Genomic DNA, 22,648 nt, shown 5'->3' on the forward strand with positions numbered 1-22,648 from the left:
GGGGGGGGGGGGGACTCCAAATTAGACAAGGCATCAAAGGACATCACATCACATACTCTATCAGTTTTCTGTTCTAAGAAGACACAATAGAACCTGAAAGCCTCTATCAGTTCTCAGAAGTAGCATAGATCCACTTGATCAAGGTTGTGGGTTTCCAGTCTCTTTGCACTAATGAGCAAATATAGTGCACCACCACCATCCCCATCAGTGACTTTTGTTGAGCAGCAGAAACCGCACAGATTCAACTGTCATCTTTCAGTTCAAAAACAAACAGAATAATTGAATTTCTTAAATAATGTTCCTTAGATAATGTCTGATGTGTATATGAGTGTGTTTCTCTAACAGGGTCTGGGTGTATGTTTGTGAGTGTGTGCATGTGTGTGTGCGGGACTTTGTGTTCCTTTTGTATTAGCGTCAGTATGGAAAATAAGGTCAGGATTCAAGGCCCGCAGAAAAATTACCCTTTTATAACGCAGCTGCCTGCTGAAACAAAAAGTGCTCTCCGTCATTATCTGCTGTAGCTCAATCTGCCGTGGGGTTATATAGACTTAATTAGGACCAAAACTGTTCTCTCCTAGTGAGAGTGGGCAGGCAGGCATGGACAATCAACGCTAGCTGTTTTGTTTACTCTAATGACCAGTCCAGGCTTAGTTAACGCATCAAGGTTACTCAGAGATGCTGTAAGTTACCTCTCATTCTTACTGCCTGGCAGAACAGAACAAAGCAGAACAGAAATGTGGTTTCATCATGGAGATACATACAGTGCCATACTGAGGGGGTGGAGAGAGAGGCTTTTTTCTCTCTATTTTCACTGTCTTTTTAGACTTCCTCCCCCACAGTTTTGACAAGGATGCTCTCTATGTGTCAGCCACTGCAACATCCAGTGTTATGTAGGACAGTTTCACGCATTGTAGTTGAGAGAATGCCTATGAATTCCAACAACGAACATGTGGTAAATGTGCGGTATGTTTCATTTTACATTTGAATAACCTCCAATATGGATTGTAATTGTTGTAAGAGTATCAAAGCAAGGAATCAAGGACATGCAATATGTTGTGTTGCATCGCTTAATCAATATCTCCTCCACCTCCCGCAATGTCACTGAGGGCTGTATTGTTAGATGTAACCAAGGAAACAATGGAAACAGCGTAGGAATAGGACTGTTTTATCACAGTTAAGGGCGTCTTCATAAATTACCCACAAGTCTCCATCTGTAAAGGCATCCATCTGCACATTGTGACTTTAATTCAGACAGCATCCAGTCAGTCCTTTCCTTCACACCTCTACCTTTCAACCATCATCTGCTTAGTCCTTTTAATAGCTCCTAATTGTCTCTGGAGAGAGAACATTCTCAATCCTCCAAGGTTACAGCTCAGTCCCTCTCCCTATACTCCCCATCCTCATGGCACTTTCCACTCTAAATCCTATTACCCTGGGAAGGTGTGCTCAACGATTTCATTATGTTTGACATTTTCCACCTCCACCAGTAGCCCCCTCAGATCCTGCCTGCCTGGGACCCCAAACTTCCCATTTCTCAGAGGGAGGATAGTTACAGAACTAGAAGGTCCCAGTGTGTGGGATAGGGCCATATTACTGGTAATAACACCTGTAATGACGTGCATAGCCCATTTCACTGTCCTTTCAGAAGACACAGAGTGATACAGACAGGCTCATTGACAGTGGGACTCTGTCTCCAGTGAAGGATCTGATCTCCAGTGTCAGGGAGTAGTGAACTGCATGTAGTTGAACTAAATTCAAATCTAGGTAGTTCATTACTTTTTTCCATGTAGCGGTGTAGCTAACTACTAACACACTACTTTTTTTTGCAACAACAAAAAATAAGATCATTTACTTTCTTTTTATGCATCAGACTTGCCTAATTCTCACTTGAAATTTAAAAAAAGTTTTTAATAGGAAAAATTACATTGTGTTAACATGTGACCCCAAAGTTAACTGTTTTGCATTTCATAGTCATTGACATTTCAGATGTACATATTAAACTTTTTCAGTAGTTTGAATGTAGTGAATTACTTTTTCAAAGTAACTGTTATATTACTTTAATTAAATTACATTTACAATATCAAACAAGATAATATACATCATAAGACAGTTATATTTAAGTAAACTATATTTTTCTTAAGGGTAGCTTTAGTCAGCTTAACTTCTTCCAATGTTAAGTACATGGTAGCTTGGTAAACTCTCTTTTCAGAGTAGATTCCCCAAAACTGCTGATCACAATGTTAAACCACCCTGTTCCTCAGCCCCTCGTCATCCCATCCCTCCCAGGCAGAAAGCATGCATAATCAAAACTGCTGATCACAATGTTAAACCACCCTGTTCCTCAGCCCCTCGTCATCCCATCCCTCCCAGGCAGAAAGCATGCATAATCAAAACTGCTGATCACAATGTTAAACCACCCTGTTCCTCAGCCCCTCGTCATCCCATCCCTCCCAGGCAGAAAGCATGCATAATCAAAACTGCTGATCACAATGTTAAACCACCCTGTTCCTCAGCCCCTCGTCATCCCATCCCTCCCAGGCAGAAAGCATGCATAATCAAAACTGCTGATCACAATGTTAAACCACCCTGTTCCTCAGCCCCTCGTCATCCCATCCCTCCCAGGCAGAAAGCATGCATAATCAAAACTGCTGATCACAATGTTAAACCACCCTGTTCCTCAGCCCCTCGTCATCCCATCCCTCCCAGGCAGAAAGCATGCATAATCAAAACTGCTGATCACAATGTTAAACCACCCTGTTCCTCAGCCCCTCGTCATCCCATCCCTCCCAGGCAGAAAGCATGCATAATCAAAACTGCTGATCACAATGTTAAACCACCCTGTTCCTCAGCCCCTCGTCATCCCATCCCTCCCAGGCAGAAAGCATGCATAATCAAAACTGCTGATCACAATGTTAAACCACCCTGTTCCTCAGCCCCTCGTCATCCCATCCCTCCCAGGCAGAAAGCATGCATAATCAAAACTGCTGATCACAATGTTAAACCACCCTGTTCCTCAGCCCCTCGTCATCCCATCCCTCCCAGGCAGAAAGCATGCATAATCAAAAAGTTCAATTCAAAAAGAAGAGGGAACAAAAAGCCCTTCATCTGGGATTCTTGTGAGAGGGAAGGAGCCACGGCGGACAAAGTGTGACAACACAGCAAGCACTTAATGAAGCTGCAGCGCCTGGAGCCAGCGGCTAATTCTCTCCTCTGACGAGTCACGGAACGAACGGAACAGGACCACTGCATCCTGCCGCAAAACATAGGTTATTCGCTTATATGAGGGCCTCTAAAAATTTGCCACTTGAAATTGTATTTTTGGCTCAAATATTGAAGTCTGTTTAATTCATCGTATTTAATCAGTAACTTAATATTGCACTGTGATCTGAAATGCAGAAAGAGCTGAAACATCTCTGTGGTCCGCTGTGTGTTGGTTCTCTATTGCAGATACGTATGACTACGCAAATCCAATTTGAGTACTTAAGAGTCCTAAGCTAATCTGTCCCAGGGTGTGTATGTGTGTGTGTGCCCACGCGCACGCACTCATGCAAGTAGGGGGAGTTGAGGTATTTCAGTGACTCATACACATTACCATTCAAAGGAGGCCAGTTCCAATCTAGGGGACATAATTGTTGTATATGAAGACAGTATGCAGTATCCCCCCCTTTGCCCTCAGAACAGCCTCAATTCGTCGGGGCATGGACTCTACAAGGTGTTTGAAGCCTTCCACAGGGACAAGTTGGCTGGATGTCCTTTGGGATGGTGGACCAATCTTGATACACATTGGAAAGTTTTGAGCATGAAAAATCCTGCAGTGTTGAAGTTTATTACGTTCCTAAAAGACACCCACCATGAGTGCCCACTACATTGGCCTAAGAAGGCCAATATAAAATAAAGAAGAACCCACACCAAACTTAAAGACAGTTTTTCTAGAAATCAAATAGAGAGTGCCAACTAAAGGTGTTAACCCCACACACCTCTCAAGAGAACTGGGCCAACCACTCTTAAATATCACTTGGGCCAGCACATGTGAAACACCTTCCCACTAACGAGATGACAAACCAGCACAGGTGTAACACATTCTGACTAACGAGGTGACACCAATCAGTGCGCCCCACGTGCTAACGTGCTAGAGTATAACCTCGAAATATAAATGGGCAAACAAAAGCATGTAACAAGTTCTTGACACAAACCAGTGTGCCTAGCACCTACTACCATACCCCGTTCAAAGGCACTTCAATATGTTGTCTTGCCCATTCACCCTCTGAATGGCACACGTAAACAATCCATGTCTCAATTGTCTTAAGGCTGTCTCCTCCCCTTCATCTACACGGATTGAAGTAGATTTAACAAGTGACATCAATAAGGGACCATAGATTTCACCTGGTCAGTCTATGTCATGGAAAGAGCAGGTGTTCTTAATGTTTTGTATACTCAGTGTATGTCTTGTTCTCTAGACCAGAAAAGTGGACTAAGATAAAAATAAAGCATGTGATGTGTGCATAATAAATATTTTTAGGATCCTAGCGCTCCAGTTTCCTGGTTCCCCTGGGATGATAATATTTCCAGCCTGCACCTAAAACAGATGGATGGGGACTTAGTGAGGTCATTCTCATTCCTCCGTCACATCAGTTCGCTTCCTGATCTGAACCAGTCTCTGTTGTTCTCTTTCGGTCAGAGACTAGGTGGGTCAGGCCATTGTGTTCCAGCCAAATAGAATGTCATTCTATTCTATTTATATGGTTCCATCTCCCTAGACAGGATGGACAGCTCACCATTATCCACTTTGTGGGTGGAAAAACTCTTCAAAGGCATAGCAATAAAGGAGAACTGTTAAAGAGTCTACACCTTATCCAACTGTACACTGGGAGAGAGTGAAAGGGGAGCTCCAGTATCAACTGCATTGATGTACTCCTCAATTTTATTGAACATTGAATGGAATGGATAGCCTGAGTGCTATCATGGACTGCTCATAGTTAGTGTCTTCTTCACAAATCAGCCTCACATACGAGCCAGCAACGTGTGGTCAATGTGTGATGCATCTTATCCATTTAGAATGAATCTTAGGGTTTGTGTAACGACAGGCTAACCAGAGGGAGCCACTCCCACACAGTGGACAGTGTGACCATACAGATGTAGGATCTTCATTTGAGTCAGTTTGCTACAGCAGGAAAATTATCCTGCAGCAACAGGAAACCTGAATTATTATGTGGATTACAATTCATTAACATTTTTGAAGGGGTTGCAAAAAAAATGTAAGGGACAATCAAGTCTGAAATGTCAAAGTGGAATCGACAAACTGCAGATTGTATTGGGCAGACAAAAAAAGCCTTTATTGAGAGGAGGGGAGGCTATGCTTGGTTTTTAATCATATAAAACAGTTTTTTTTTATTCTGTGTTTCTAAATGCGAAGTATACAGGCACCAAACGCACATTAGGCTACTCTGGTTCCATGCGCATACTGGCGCAGTGTGCATCACGGCTGGATAGGCTGCATTTCCGCTGACAAAATTCATGCCATAACCAACTGCGTTACTGCTAAAACCAACTTTTGGTTGGTATCCCTGATATCCCTATCAGCACTGCATGAAATTTTCACTTTGGATCATGTTTTTAAGGACACACATCAAATATTTCCACCACACCAATCTGAGCGCAAGCTAGCTGATATAAGACAGGTAAAGATGCCACTGCGGCATCTCTCTCTCTCTCTCTCTCTCTCTCTCTCTCTATTAAGGTTGGTGAGTGTAAACTTCACTATTGCAAAGTCAATATTAAACAAATCACAGATTCATTTAAATTGACTTACTGAAATTCAGAAGACATGACTCTCAGAGGATCACAAATCAGGTATCTTTCCCCCGGGCAGCTCTCAGTAAAAGTCTGGTCTGGGCGTGTCCAGGTCGTATTTTGTCAGATGGGAAATTCTCTAATGCTTTCCCACTAGGGGATGTGGCACCGGTGTCTCCCTCGCAGACCTTCACTGATCCTTTTTGTGATGCAAAATTATTGTGGAAATTACAGAGGGACACAGGGACACTCAAAGTCAATCTTAAATGAATAATTGTTTATTGTCAGCACACTGGAGAGGTTCCAACAAACTTGATGCACCATAGTGAACGTCTGTCAGGAGCTCTAAAGGGGCAGTCCCGTTTAGTTCTATTATATACTGGTTACAGACACGTTACATAGGCATAGTTCATAAGGTTGCTTCCGGCATGGGTCTGGCACCGTCTCCTTTCTTAACTTATAGAACATATTCCGGGCATTCTGCCAAATAGCCTAAAGGAGGTACAGTGGGGCAAAAAAAGTATTTAGTCAGCCACCAATTGTGCAAGTTCTCCCACTTAAAAAGATGAGAGAGGCCTGTAATTTTCATCAAAGGTACACTTCAACTATGACAGACAAAATGAGAAAGAAAATCCTGAAAATCACATTGTAGGATTTTTTATGAATTTATTTGCAAATTATGGTGGAAAATAAGTATTTGGTCACCTACAAACAAGCAAGATTTCTGGCTCTCACAGACCTGTAACTTCTTCTTTAAGAGGCTCTTCTGTCCTCCTCTCGTTACCTGTATTAATGGCACCTGTTTGAACTTGTTATCAGTATAAAAGACACCTGTCTACAACCTCAAACTGTCACACTGCAAACTCCAAGGAAAGGACAAGGAAAGTCCCCTGCTGATTACAGACCAATAAGTGTAATAATTTGTGACAATAACATTTTAATAAAGTTCATAAGCAATAGAATGGCAAAAGTCTTACCAGACTTGATACATATCAATCAAACAGGGTTGATTAAAACTCCCTTTACAAACAAATACAATAACATATTTCAGTTTAATACAATACGCTAAAAAACAAGATATACATTTATCAATAATGGCCGTTGATGCCGAAAAGGTTTTTGACCGTCTTGAATGGCTTTTCTATTCAAAACTTTGGAAGCTTTCAACTTTCCAGCTGAAATAATACATGTTATAAAGAATATTATGAATAATATTAAGAATATAAATGTCCTAATTATGAAATTGCTGATGATGAAATTGCTTTAGAAAGGGGCACACGACAGGGATGTCCTCTCTCCCCCCTCCTGTTTGCACTGGCAATTGAACCACTTACAGAAATAATTAGACAGGACCATATCAGTATTGGTAAACATGAATATAAACCAGAGCATGTGAGCAGAATTGAGCAATTGGAAATTGCTCTCATCGCTCATGGAGTGGTGCTTGGGCTGGAAATGTTTGATGTGAGTCTGGAAGGAGAGTTTACAGTCTAACCAGACATCTAGTTATTTGTAGTTGTCCACATATCTAAGTCAGAACCATCCAGAGTAGTGATGTTGGACGGGCGGGCAGGTGCAGGCAGTGATCGGTTGAGGAGCATGCATTTAGTTTGACTTGTATTTAAGAGCAATTGGAGGCCACGGAAGGAGAGTTGTATGGCATTGAAGCTCGTCTGGAAGGTTGTTAACACAGTGTCCAAAGATGGGCCAGAAGTATACAAAATGGTGTCGTCTTAAATCATTATAGTCTATACATTGTGCATATAGGCTGTGATTTATTGAGAATGAAATACAAATTAAATGAAAAATGACTTATTAGTGCCTTTGAATTAATTTTTAGAATACATTTTTAGAAGCACTAGTTTGCCCAGTGTGTGGCTTCAGGGTCATGCAATGGTGTCTGGAGAACAGGCCAGCAGTGTATAATATCCTCTCCATACTTGCGGAGCCACTGGGGATCCTAAACACCCTTTTGGCCACTCTTCCCAGGCTAGGTAGAGATCCAAAGTCATTTTTAATTTTTCTATGGGGAGGCCCTTCTGGTTTTTAGGCAAATTAACCCAATCAAAATGGAAAGCTTCTTGAACGTGGGAATATGCCAGGCCTATTGGGCCACAATTAATTATGGCCAATTGGGCCAAAATCAATTACAGCCTTTGGGCCAAAATCAATTATGGCCTATTATATAGATAACAGAACAAAAATGAACGGAACGTTTAATAGCATGTGCACATAGTAAGCACACCAACATACTTTCGGGATACGTGTCTTTTCAGATTCCACAATGATTCTTTAGTTGTGGGCACTACATCACCACACTCCCTCTCTTGCTCTTGGTCCTCACCTTGATTTAGCACCTGTGTGCTTTATCAGTTTCTTTATGATAATATTTAGGAACTCCATGACAGTAGCTAAAGCAAGGGGATATAACAGCACACAAGTAGACTACAAATGCATGCTGGGCTGGGCCTGCCCTAAGCTCATGAAGTGAGCGCTACTGGAACGAAATTGGAGCAAGCGAGAAGGCCGACGCTCCAGCCTCTGGGAATCTCGCTCCGCGCTCCAGTCAAATTGGGCATGCTCCGCTCCTCGCTCCGCTCACATACTCTGATATAAACAAAAAATATTTGCAGATGATCTCCTGTTATACCTGAGCAATAGAAAATACTTAATGGCCCCCTTGCTAAAAATATTTTCAGAATACTCTAAAATCTCAGGATATAATATGAACGTGGGAAAGAAATGGCAATAGGAAAAATAAAATGAATAACTTATGAGTGAGACAACCCTCCCACTCTGTCTGCCCAATTTGTTCTCTTTGCTCTTGTTTTCCTTAATAGGATGTCGGTGGGCGGAGCCGAGCGGGTCGTCAGCGAAATGGGACACACCGGGGCTCGGGTGTGTCCCGGGGATGAATACACCTTTCCCCCATACATTGAAGAGACTCTCTCCATGCAGACACACTGTTGTTTTTTATTCTAGCATTTTGGATCTTCTTTGTGTGCACTTGTTTTGGCACCTCTCAACACCTCTCATTATCACCATCTTTGCACACATCCACTCACTACACTAGTGAATACACACACCATTGTTAATTGTATATAGTTTACTTGATTTAATAAATATGTTTGTTATTTCTTTATCTCCGCGTTGTCTCTCTCTTTGTTACGGGCTATGATCCAGTTCATAACATGAGCTACAGCAATCCTTCAAGTGGACCACGAAAATATCAAACACTTAGGATGTGTAATAAGTAACAACAAACAAATAAAGATAACTTCATCACATCACTTAACAAGACGAAAGCAGATCTAATTCAATGGAACAATCTTCCCATAAACCTTACAGGTAGAATAAACGTCTTCAGAGTGGCATGGCTCCCAAACTTTTTATATTATTCTCGGCAATAACAATTACTCCACCGAAGACATTCTTTAAAAAATGATTCTCGGTCATAACAGACTTGAAAACTCATAGAATAAAAAGTCATGTTTTATATCTTCCTAAGTCTGAGGGTGGTTTTAACCTTCCATCAACTCGCTAACTAAGCTTTCACTAAGGACACTAAAGAGAAACAATGGGAACATATTGAATATGTGCACGCTCATTCCCAGAACCTTTTTCACATGTCTACTTTCAAAGGATAAAGCTAAGAACATGAACAACTGCATAGTTAAGAACACTATAACAATATGGAAGAAAATGAATCGTATTCTACTAGAACTAATATCACTCCCTAAAAACACAACCCTCAGAATTCACAGATAAACTGAAGGCATAGAAACCGCAAAAGGCTTGGTAATAGGAAATACATGTGTTTCTATTTCAGAATGAACAAGCTCTTTTGGATTGACCAATGTCCATATTTTCAAATGAAACAACATTTTGATTTGAAATCTTTTGGGCACTAGAGCAATCTTGAGGGAATCCTATTTGAGTCAGGAAAGGATCTTCATATGATAGGTAAGATATGCAAAACCTTGCGAGAGCCTATCCAACTGATAATCTCTGACAACAACAAAAAATAAACTATTGTAATCAAGTACTGATATTGGCACACGACGGAAGGAATGTTGAAACTGAGAATCACTGAAGACAGGAGAGCATGAACATCTACCATCTACCTCCCCGCATGATTTGTTCTCTTTGAATAAGCCTATTTTCCCCCCTGATTTGCTTTGGGGTTTGTGTTATTGAAGAGTAACATCAACCGCCAACATTTGATGCCGTGACCAGAATGAATTGAGCTGAAAAACAACAAGAAAAAAGTAATCAACTGTGTGTTGATCCAGAAGAAAGAGAGAAGGCTGAGTGCAACCCACTTCGGGAGTCAACTCTTAATCTCCTGATTGTTGGCATAATTGCTGGGTGAGTCTAGACCAACATAATTTTAAAAGAACCAAATCAGGTAAAAATTTGTGCATGCAATGAGTTATACGTATCTGTGAGGTATAAGGGTTCAAGTCCTTTGTTCTACTACAGAGTTTAGTCCTTTGTTTGCTCGGTTAGTGGGTTGAGTCCTCTGTTACAGGTTTGCTAAATCTCTATTATAGGGGTTCAAGTCCTCTATTAAAAGGGAAACAACAGAAACAATTTGTGTTCTAGAAGATAATAGAGGTTTGAGTCCTCAAAAGAGTTTATACACACACACACACACACACACACACACACACACACACACACACACACACACACACATACACATACACATACACATACACATACACATACACATACACATACACATACACATACACATACACATACACATACACATACATACACATACATACACATACACATACACATACACATACACATACACATACACATACACATACACATACACATACACATACACATTTACATACACATATACATACACATACACATACACACATAATTTGGGGTTAAATAAATATATAAACATAGAGGTATATATTATACAGCTTTTGAAGTTAATGTAATGCCATTGTTAAGTGAGAAAACCACTCTGGAGAAGGGCGGAACAGCTCCTCCAGATGTGAGCATGAAATATATTTTTAATTCACTGTCTAGTGACATGAAGAACCATTTCAAAGTAGAGAAGTGTAGGCAAGAGATAATAAAAAATATTCTGTCATTGTTGACAAAGATGGAGTATTGAATCTATCTGATATACAAAAAGTTTGTGGAAAATACAGAGAATGTCTAACTCATTGATAAAAACAAGATGGACATACACAGTATTAGCCGAAGTAAGGAAGGGGGATGAGAAATTCTGTCTTGATAACTGTGATAGGACATTGAAGAGAGATAAAGATAGTTTGAAAACTCTTGGTGAACAGATAAAAACCTTGAAAGGTGAAATTCAACAATTACAGGAGGCAAGGGTGGCAGACTTGACCCCCACCTGTGGACCCTTTGTTCCCTCAATCTACCCTCAGGCTGAGTTGCGCAAGGATGATCGGGTTTTAAGCATCTGGTCAGCATTGCCTGGCTTTTGAGTCAACAGATTCTGACAGCGGTGATGAACGATGTCTTTAGCCAACCAGAACAACCTCCAGTGACAGTAATCACACATGAATCAGCATCTCCAAAACAGTTGGATGAATGATCAAACATGTTGAAACATCCACGAGAAGTGGGTATGAAAACATGCGACCATTTGAAGCGTTATAAGAAACTCTACAATCCACATCCTTATGATGGGTTACATTATTTAGCCTTTGTTTTGAACAACTGTGAACATCGTATACTTGAAGAAAAGGTTTATGGAGCTGTGGGTGGTGAAGAGCAAGATGTGGCCGATGGATGGAGAGCCATACATGTTTTTCTTAAGGGAGAGATAACCAAATGTGTTCAAAACCGAAAGAACCGTTTGTTCAATTTGAAGAAAGGTTTAGAGCAGAGGTGGTTAGACACAGTGGGTTACCCGACATGGAAGATGAAGATACACTCAATTCCTCCAAAAATGGGGCTCATCAGCTGATGCAATCCATACATGATGATTTGCAACAAAAAAATGTTTCCACAACTACTGATTGGGAGAGACAAAACTATGGTGACATCATCGAAAGGTTATCACGACTGGACAGAGACATCAATCCACATAATAAACCGGCTGTTATCAGAGTTGTGCAGGTTCCGAGTGAAACCAACAACATTATTCATTCAGAAAAAGAAAAACCTGGTGTATGTCATTATTGCGGGATGTCTGGTCACTGGCAACGAGAATGTCGGAAAAGAAAATGTGTTTATATGAGTAGTGGCCAGGAGAAGAAGGGTCCATCTAAGGGAAAATAGAATCAAGACAACAGCCCCAAACGACACAATGCTGATGCAGAAATGTAAGAAGCTCTCTCCGGCTCAGCAGCAGAGTTTGCTGGATGCTGTGGAGGGAAACTAATAGACCCACTCTTACATCCCATCTCAGCTGGTACATATGAAATCAGATGGAATATATGTGAACATGATGGTTAATAACTTTGCAGTAGTGTTTTTTGTAGATACGAGTGATGAAGTCACTGTATTGCCCATATCTTATGCAAAACATATAGAGTTGAAGTCGGAAGTTTACATACACTTAGGTTGGAGTCATTAAAACTTGTTTTTCAACCACTCCACAAATTTCTTGTTAACAAACTATAGTTTTGGCAAGTCGGTTAGGACATCTACTTTGCATGACACAAGTCATTTTTCCAACAATTGTTTACAGACAGATTATTTCACTTATAATTCACTTTATCACAATTCCAGTGGGTCAGACATTTACATACACTAAGATGACTGTGCCTTTAAACAGCTTGGAAAATTCCAGAAAATGATGTCATGGCTTTAGAAGCTTCTGATAGGGTAATTGACATCATTTGAGTCAATTGGAGGTGTACCTGTGGATGTATTTCAAGGCCTACCTTCACACTCAGTGCCTCTTTGCTTGACATCATGGGAAAATCAAAAGAAATCATCCAAGACCTCAGCAAAAGAAATGTAGACCTCCACAAGTCTGGTTCATCCTTGGGAGCAATTTCCAAACGCCTGATGGTACCACGTTCATCTGTACAAACAATAGTATAAAGTATAAACACCATGGGACGACGCAGCTGTCATACCTCTCAAGAAGGAGACGCGTTCTGTCTCCTAGAGATGAACGTACTTTGGTGCGAAAGGTGCAAATCAATCCCAGAACAACAAATCAAATCAAAGTTTATTTGTCAAGTGCGCCAAATACAACAGGTGTAAACCTTACAGTGAAATGCTTACTTACAGGCTCTAACCAATGGTGCCAAAAAAAAGGCATGTGTGTGTGTAGGTAACTAAATAAATAAAACAACAGTAGAAAGACATTTGAAAAAAAGAGTAGCAAGGCTATATACAGACACCTGTTAGTCAGGCTTATTGAGGTAGTATGTACATGTAGGTATTGTTAAAGTGACTGTGCATATATGATGAACAGAGAGTAGCAGAAGCGTAAAAAGAGGGGTTGGTGGGTGGTGGGACACAATGCAGATAGCCCGGTTAGCCAATGTGCGGGAGCACTGGTTGGTCAGGCCAATTTAGGTAGTATGTACATGAATGTATAGTTAAAGTGACTAAGCATATAAGATAAACAGAGAGTAGCAGCAGCGTAAAAGGTGGGTTGGGGGGGCACAAAAGCATTGGTTACCTGGCTTGGGGGTAAAAACTGTTGAGAAGCCTTTTTGTCCTAGACTTGGCACTCCGGTACCGCTTGCCATGCAGTAGTAGAGAGAACAGTCTTTGACTGGGGTGGCTGGAGTCTTTGACAATTTTTAGGGCCTTCCTCTGACACCGCCTGGTGTAGAGGTCCTGGATGCCAGGCAGCTTTGTCCCAGTGATGTACAGGGCCGTACGCACTACCCTCTGAAGTGCCTTGCGGTCAGAGGCCGAGCAATTGCCGTACCAGGCAGTGATGCATCCGGTCACGATGCTCTCGATGTTGCAGCTGTAGAACCTTTTGAGGATCTCAGGACCCATGCCAAATCTTTTTAGTTTCCTGAGGGGGAATAGGCTTTGTCGTGCCCTGTTCACGACTGTCTTGGTGTGTTTGGACCAATCTAGTTTGTTGTTGATGTGGACAACAAGGAATTTGAAGCTCTCAACCTGCTCCACTACAGCCCCATCGATGAGAATGGGGATGTGCTCGGTGGTCCTTTTCCTGTAGTCCACAATCATCTCCTTAGTCTTGGTTACATTAAGGGATAGGTTGTTATTCTGGCACCACCCGGCCAGGTCTCTGACGTCGTCCCTATAGGCTATCCCGTCATTGTCGGTGATCAGGCCTACCACTGTTGTGTCGTCAGCAAACTTAATGATCATGTTGGAGTCATGCCTGGCCATGCAGTCGTGGGTGAACAGGGAGTACAGGAGGGGACTGATTACACACCCCTGGGGAGCTCCAGTGTTGAGGATCAGCGTGGGAGATGTGTTGCTACCTACCCTCACCACCTGGGGGCGGCCTGTCAGGAAGTCCAGGATCCAGTTGCAGAGGGAGGTGTTTAGTCCCAGGATCCTTAGCTTGGTGATGAGCTTTGAGGGTACTATGGTGTTAAACGCTGAGCTGTAGTCAATGAACAACATTCTCACATAGGTGTTCCTTTTGTCCAGGTGGGGAAGGGCAGTGTGGAGTGCAATAGAGATTGCATCATCTGTGGATCTGTTTGGGCGGTATGCAAATTGGAGTGGGTCTAGGGTTTCTGGGATAATGGTGTTGATGTGAGCCATTCCCAGCCTTTCAAAGCACTTCATGGCTACGGACGCGAGTGCTACGGGTCTATAGTCATTTAGGCAGGTTGCCTTTGTGTTCTTGGGCACATGGACTATGGTGGTCTGCTTGAAGCATGTTGGTATTACAGACTCAATCAGGGACATGTTGAAAATGTCAGTGAAGACACCTGCCAGCAAAGGACCTTGTGAAGATGCTGGAGGAAACAGGTACAAAAGTATCTATATCCACAGTAAAACGAGTCCTATATCGACATAACCTGAAAGGCCGCTCAGCAAGGATGAAGCCACTACTCCAAAACCGCCATAAAAAAGCCAGACTACGGTTTGCAACTGCACACTTTTTGGAGATATGTCCTCTGGTCTGATGAAGCAAAAATAGAACTGTTTGGCCATAATGATCATCATTATGTTTGGAGGAAAAAGGGAGAGGTTTGCAAGCCGAAGAACACCATCCCAACCGTGAAGCACGGGGGTGGCAGCATCATGTTGTGGGGGTGCTTTGCTGCAGGAGGGACTGGTGCACTTCACAAAATAGATTGCATCATAAGGGGTGGACAATTATGTGGATATATTGAAGCAACATCTCAAGACATCAGTCAGGAAGTTAAAGCTTGGCCGTCATCTTCCAAACAGACAATGACCCCAAGCTTCCAAAGTTGTGGCAAAATGGCTTAAGGACAACAAAGTCAAGGTATTGGAGTGGCCATCACAAAGCCCTGACCTCAATCCAATAGAAAATGTGTGGGCAGAACTGAAAAAGCGTGTGCGCGCAAAGAGGCCTACAAACCTGACTCAGTTACACCAGCTCTGTCAGGAGGAATGGGCCAAAATTCCCCCAACTTACTGTGGAAAGCGTGTGGAAGGCTACCAGAAATGTTTGACCCAAGTTAAACAATTTAAAGGCAATGCTACCAAATACTGTTTGAGTGTATGTAAACTTCTGACCCACTGGGAATGTGATAAAATAAATAAAAGCTGAAATAAATAATTCTCTCCACTATTATTCAGACATTTCACATTCTTAAAATAAAGTGGTGATCCTAACTGACATAAGACAGGGAATGTTTACTAGGATTAAATGTCAGGAATTGTGAAAAACAGAGTTTAAATATATTTGACTAAGGGGGTGGGGGGCAGATATGAAATAAACCAAACCATTATCAATTTATATTGGTCCAATGAAGATTGATGCAGGGGTGTGGATAGGCTCATTTGAACAACCTATTTTAGGCAACCTATTATGCAACTTGACTCTACATTGAACATTTCTAAAGGGAAGGTGACAGTTCAGAACCATCCTATTTGGACTACGGGAAAAAATGGGTGTGTAACTTTGGATATGGAACCAGTGTACTTGACAGGTGTTGACCCACCTTGCACAAAACAATATCCCATTAGCAAAGAAGCAATGGCCAATACTAAAGTAGTGGAGGCTCCTAACATCATCATACAACGTGGCTCACCATGTAATCCAGCTATTCTGATGCTTCCTCCAGATACCACATTACTTGAACACGACTGTTGTGAGTTGGTTTTGGATCAGCTCTCTGACGGGTTTATGAAGAATCTGTTGGAAAACCCGGAGTTTATCTTATACACAGACGGTTCAAGCATTGTGGAGGGGGGTGTGAAGAAGGCAAGCTGGGCAGTTACTACAATGGACAATGTGATAGTGACAGGCACGTTACCTGCAGCAACATCAGCACACGTGGCGGAATTGGTGGCTTTGACAGAAGCATGTAAACAAGCTGAAAGAAAAACAGCAAATATCTCGACTTGAGGTATGCTTTTGGTGTTACCCATGATTTGGGAAGAATATGGAAAAACAGGATTCATGACATCACTGGGAGCTCCTGTGAAGAATGGACCAGAGGTGATGGCTCTACTGAATGCTCTCCAGTTACCTGGACAAGTTGCAGTTTTGAAAATGAAAGCTCATGGAAAAATCTTTAATGAGAGTAAAGGTAATGATCTGGCTGACAGAGCTGCCATGGCGTCTGCACCTCAGGCACCTAAACTGACTAGGAAATATATCTCAGATGCATTGCCTATGGTATTATGTAGTATACGGGCAACACATAATAAAATCACAGGATTGAGTCCGTTTGAGGTCGTCACAGGTCAACCCATGTCACTACCAGGCACGTTAGATTTTAGAAAAGCAGACGTTCACTTTATGAGTGACACAATGCTTAACTATTGCATACAAATCTCAAATGCAGTGTGGGAAGCAGACAGACAAGCAAAAGAGGTGAATAAGTCCCGAGGGGAGACATGATGTAGTACCATGACAGTGGGTGATGGTAAAAACAATATGTAACAGAGACATTAGGGCCAAAACGGAAAGGTCTTTATCAAGTTTTGCTCATAACAAGGTCAGCAGGGAAAATCACGATGGATACATGTCACTCATTGCAAGGTTGTCCAAGTCATCATATTAGGGATATCTAGACAACTTTTTCCTGAAAATCGGGACATATTTACTTAGGGAAATCTATGTGAAATATCAATTTCTCTTGAAACCAGGACATGTTACTTTCACTTTTTTGTTTCCTTCGTTACAGGTTATGATAATCTACCATCTGAAGCTGCAGCACTATCCCTTGACTGTACCTGAAACGATACAAGATCACCGGTGAAGTGTTCATTAGTGACGTCCTTATCAACCAGTGGAAAGGAAGAAGAATTCCTCACTAACAGGCAGAGTGTCAGAACATCATTTCTAATAGTTATCTATGTGGGACTGATAATAGTGTGGAAGAGCTGGTCACTTTTAAAGGACTTGGTGAATGATTACCTTGCCAATAGGACGATTAAAATATTATTGTCTTGAATATTATTGTTTGTGTGAGTTTCCTCCTAATACAGGATGTGGTTGGAATCGTAAGGGACATCACCATTACACCTGTTAATACTTATTTTCTATAACTTTATTTGAAATCTATTTCTTAATGTAACAGCGAGTACAGTATGCCCTTTGTGTTTTATAGAAATGCAAAGTCTTTACTGCTAATGTTTTTTTACTGTCTATTTTTTCATGTTTTTTCATGTTTTCTAAAAAGACATTTGAAGTATATTTCTTTTTTAAATGGTCTAGGGTGGAGTGTAAGAATATTTTAAAGATAACACACGACGCAGAGGACAAGAGGTCAATAGAGTACTAACGATCAATGGAAATAGTGTTTTTTCTATAATATCAATGGGTCAGAGACATGGGAGGAATTTCAGTCTGGGACTCAAAGCTACATGGCAAGTTCTCATTGGTCCAAATTGTTTATACATTGAACCTGAAATAGGATAATTGTTATTTGGCCATTGTCCCAGTTTTAGTCCAAGGAATTCTAATTGGTCAACCACAGGCTAGGGCTGGGTTATAAAACTACATCCTGTCCCTTTGTTCTGTGGAGAGAATCACAGGAGAGAATCACTGAGGACAGGGGAGCATGAACATCTACCATCTATCTCCCCGCATGATTTGTTCTCTTTGAATAAACCAATTTTTCTCCCCCTGATTTGCTTTGGGGTTTGTGTTATTGAAGAGTAACATCAACTGCTAACACTATACGGTGCATTCGGAAAGTATTCAGACCCCTTGTCTTTTTCCATGTTGTGACTAGAGTTCGAACGATTAGGATTTTTCAACACCAATACCGATACCGATTACTGGAGGACCAAAAAAAGCTGATAAAGATTAATCAGCCGATAAAAATAAAAAAGCATTTGTAATGACAATTACAACAATACTGAATAAACACTTAACTTAATATAATACATCAATAAAATCTATTTAGCCTCAAATAAAATGAAACATGTTCTAGTTTTAGGTTGTAGTTATTATAGGAATTATAGGACAATTTCTCTCTATACGATTTGTATTTCATATACCTTTGACTATTGGATGTTCTTATAGGCACTTTAGTATTGCCAGTGTAACAGTATAGTTTCCGTCCCTCTCCTCGCCCCTACCTGAGCTCGAACCAGGAACACATCGACAACAGCCACCCTCAAAGCACCGTTACCCATCACTCCACAAAAGCCGCGGCCCTTGCAGAGCAAGGGGAACAACCACTCCAAGTCTCAGAGCGAGTGACGTTTGAAACGCTATTATCGTGCACCCCGCTAACTAGCTAGCCATTTCACATCGGTTACACCAGCCTAATCTCGGGAGTTGATAGGCTTGAAGTCATAAACAGCTCAATGCTTGAAGCACAGCGACGAGCTGCTGGCAGAACGCACGATGCTGCTGTTTGAATGAATGCTTATGAGTCTGCTGGTGCCTACCATCGCTCAGTCAGACTGCTCTATCAAATCATAGACTTAATTAAAACAAAATAACACACAGAAATACGAGCCATATGTCATTAATATGGTCGAATAAGGAAACTATCATCTCGAAAACAAGACATTTATTCTTTCAGTGAAATACGGAACTGTTACGTATTTTATCTAACAGGTGGCATCCATTAGTCTAAATATTCCTGTTACATTGCACAACCTTCAATGTTATGTCATAATTACATAAAATTCTGGCAAATTAGGTGGCCCAAACTGTTGCATATACACTAACTCTGCGTGCAATGAACGCAAGAGAAGTGACACAATTTCACCTGGTTAATATTGCCTGCTAACCTGGATTACTTTTAGCAAAATATGCAGGTTTAAAAATATATATGTCACGTTCTGACCTTTATTTCCTTTGTTTTGTCTTTATTTAGTATGGTCAGGGCGTGAGTTGGGGTGGGCAGTCTATGTTTGTTTTTCTATGTTTGGTTTCCGTTTCGGCCTAGTATGGTTCTCAATCAGAGGCAGGTGTCGTTAGTTGTCTCTGATTGAGAATCATACTTAGGTAGCCTGGGTTTCACTGTTGGTTTGTGAGTGTTTGTTTCCGTATGAGTGTTTGTCGCCACACGGTACTGTTTCGGTTTCGTTCATGTTCACATTTATTGTTTTGTATTTTATAGTGTCCAGTTTATTTATTAAAGTAATCATCATGAACACTTACCACGCTGCATCTTGGTCCGATCCGATCTGCCATTACAATATACTTCTGTGTATTAATTTTAAGAAAGGCATTGATGTTTATGGTTAGGTACAGTCATGCGCTTTTGTTAAATCATCCCCCGTTTGGCGAAGTTGGCTGTCTTTGTTAGGAAGAAATAGTCTTCACAGAGTTCGCAATGAGCCAGGTTAGCAGGAAATATTAACTAAATATGCAGGTTTCAAAATATATACTTGTGTATTGATTTTAAGAAAGGCATTGATTGTTAGGTACACATGGGAGCAAGACAGTCCTTTTTCGCGAATATGCACTGCATAGATTATATGCAACGCAGGAAACGCTAGATAAACTAGTAATATCATCAACCATGTTTAGTTAACTAGTGATTATGATTGTTTTTTATAAGATAAGTTTAATGCTAGCTAGCAACTTACCTTGGCTTACTGCATTCGTGTAACAGGCAGGCTCCTCGTGGAGTGCAATGTAATCAGGTGGTTAGAGCTTTGGACTAGTTAACTGTAAGGTTGCAAGATTGAATCCCTGAGCTGACAAGGTAAAAATCTGTCATTCTGCCCCTGAACAGGCAGTTAACCCACCGTTCCTAGTCCGTCAGTGTAAATAAGAATGTGTTCTAACTGACTTGCCTAGTTAAATAAAGGATAAGTAAAGGTGTAAAAAAAAAAAATCTGCCAAATCGGTGTCCAAAAATACAGATTTCCGATTGTTATGAAAACTTGAAATCGGCCCTAATTAATCGGCCATTCAAATTAATCGGTCGACCTAGAGTTGTTACGTTACAGCCTTATTTTAAAATGCATTAAATAAATGTTTTCCTCATCAATCTACACACAATACCCCATAATGACAAGGCAAAAAAAGGGTTTTAGAAATGTTAGCAAATGTATTACAAATAACAAACAGAAATACCTTATTTACCGTATTCATACCCTTGCTATGAGACTCGAAATTGAGCTTAGGTGCATCCTGTTTCCATTGATCATCCTTGAGATGTTTCTACAACTTGATTGGAGTCCACCTGGGGTAAATGCAATTGATTGGACATGATTTGGAAAGGCACACACCCGTCTATATGACGGAGAGAAACAAAATGGTGCAGCTTGAGGCCATGTGGTGGAGAGTGATTCGGGAGCTGGAGATGGGGGTGTGAGCAGTTGGGTCTGGGCAGGGTGATGGCGTCGATGTTTGTATGTTTCCTTTCTTTGTATATGTTTTGTATTTTTTGAAGAAAAAAACATACAAAAGATAAATAAATAAATCAAGTAGTTGGCCCGACGGCCAGCATGCACGCAAGATTTGGTTCTGGGTGATGAGATTAGACTCACTAACATTGACATTCAGATTCATTCCTGAGTATAAAATGTGAGATTTTTTTGAGATTACCTAAATAATTGGATTACTTTCAGTTACTTTTAGATTATTTAGGCATTAAGAAGAAGACAAAAAGGATCCATCAAATTCATTTGGCGTGTCATCATAGTGGTCTCTGAGAAATTTTAACTTGCGCCTTTTTTATGTAAACATAATTTCTGAATTTAAAAGTAAGCCAGTTGTTCAAAAGTATCTGAAATCGGATTTCAATATTCTGCTGGTAACATAACCGGTTTCAGTTAGTTTTTTTGTAATCAGATTACATTTTAATCTTCAATTTGTTGGATTGAAAAGGGGCCAAACCTGAATGTGGTGATGTATTATTTTGCTGTAAGAGTTATAAAACAGCCCATCATTATGTTTGGGAGAGGGCTTTCTGTCTGCCCTGCCCATTGTGTAAGAGAGCACAGTTATCTTCATTTCCTCTCCTATCTTGGTTGCGCTGTGCTGGGCTGTGCTGCGCTGCTGCAGGACCATTAGCCTAAGTATTCCTTGGGGAATCTATTCTAATTAAGCAGACTGGAGCCGTGGCTCTGTGCAGGGCTCGATCTATACCCCGGTGTCTTCCAAAAGATTTGGCTCCCTTTAAAAGCATTCCCACTGACAGAGCCTTGTCTTTGTTGATGTCGTATAAGAGTCATTTGTCATCCAACTTTGTCATCCTTAGGATTCAAATCCTTCCCTTTCGCTTTCCACTTAAACATCTGTGTAAAACAACTGAGCAGGAAAAGGTCAAACTAAAATGTGTACTAATGATAGTAATAGTAGTACTAATAGTAATACTGCTGCACCACCTCTAAAACTGCAGTACTACTACAAAGACAGCGTATCATGTCATACCTTTTAAATTGATATCTATTGTTGTGTCTTTGGCAGCATTAAAACTGAAGACCTATTTATCAAATAACTCTCTGTAATTACTATTACGTGATTAAACTACTTAATCACGTAACTGTAATTAACTAGGAAGTCGGGGCACCAAGGAAAATATTCAGATTACAAAGTTATAATTTCCCTAATATAACTTTTCAGATATTTTAATATCTGATCAATTAGTCTTCTGATTAATGACTTATTCTTTATTTTACCTCACGTTAGTCTCATTCCAAATGTCGTAAATTGTTGGTTATCTGCACGAACCCAGTCTTCACTATGAGTCATCCATATATCAATTGTCTTAAATCATTTATTTACTAACTAAGTAATTCACAGAAATGCATAAACAAACGGTAGATAGTTACAAGGAAATGATAGCGGATGTGCCCTAGTGGGCTAAACCGGTATCGCGGCTTGGTGTACAAAAAGGGAAGTGGGGGTCAACTGAGATGAGACACTACAAAGTTGATAATTATAACAATTGAAATGCTAATCCTTTGCACATGAACGCTCATTCATTCGGGAACAATTGCAATCAATATATATATATTTACGCTCAGTGTGTCGTCGGGATCTCTGTTGAAAAGTTAGTTTCTGTTGGAGAGCCTGTGCGCCCTCTCTCTCTCTCTGTTGTGGTTAGGGTAGATAGTTCAGAGTGACATTCATTCATGTCGTTATAGAATAGATGTTTCGGCGGTTGTCGGTCTTCACGTTCAATGATACCGAATTCCTAGCTGCAGACTAGTAATTAATATCAAAGACTTGTTCTTATTCTGTCGGTATCGATAGTCTAAGAGTTTAACCACATGGTATGGTTAAAAGATTCAGCAATCGTCTGCAACCTTTGTCCTCTCGTAATTGAGAGAAACA

The 22,648-nt window shown here is 40.8% G+C and overlaps 1 protein-coding gene across 2 annotated transcripts in view; it reads right to left on the reverse strand.

The window, feature by feature from the left end:
- The window catches only part of LOC109892656 (glutamate receptor 3), a 116,336-nt gene that overhangs the window by 26,726 nt on the left and 66,962 nt on the right, over positions 1-22,648 (reverse strand). The window lies entirely within an intron of this gene.

Source organism: Oncorhynchus kisutch, linkage group LG6 (genome assembly GCF_002021735.2).
Source record: "Oncorhynchus kisutch isolate 150728-3 linkage group LG6, Okis_V2, whole genome shotgun sequence".
NCBI classification, from domain to species: Eukaryota; Metazoa; Chordata; class Actinopteri; order Salmoniformes; family Salmonidae; genus Oncorhynchus; species Oncorhynchus kisutch.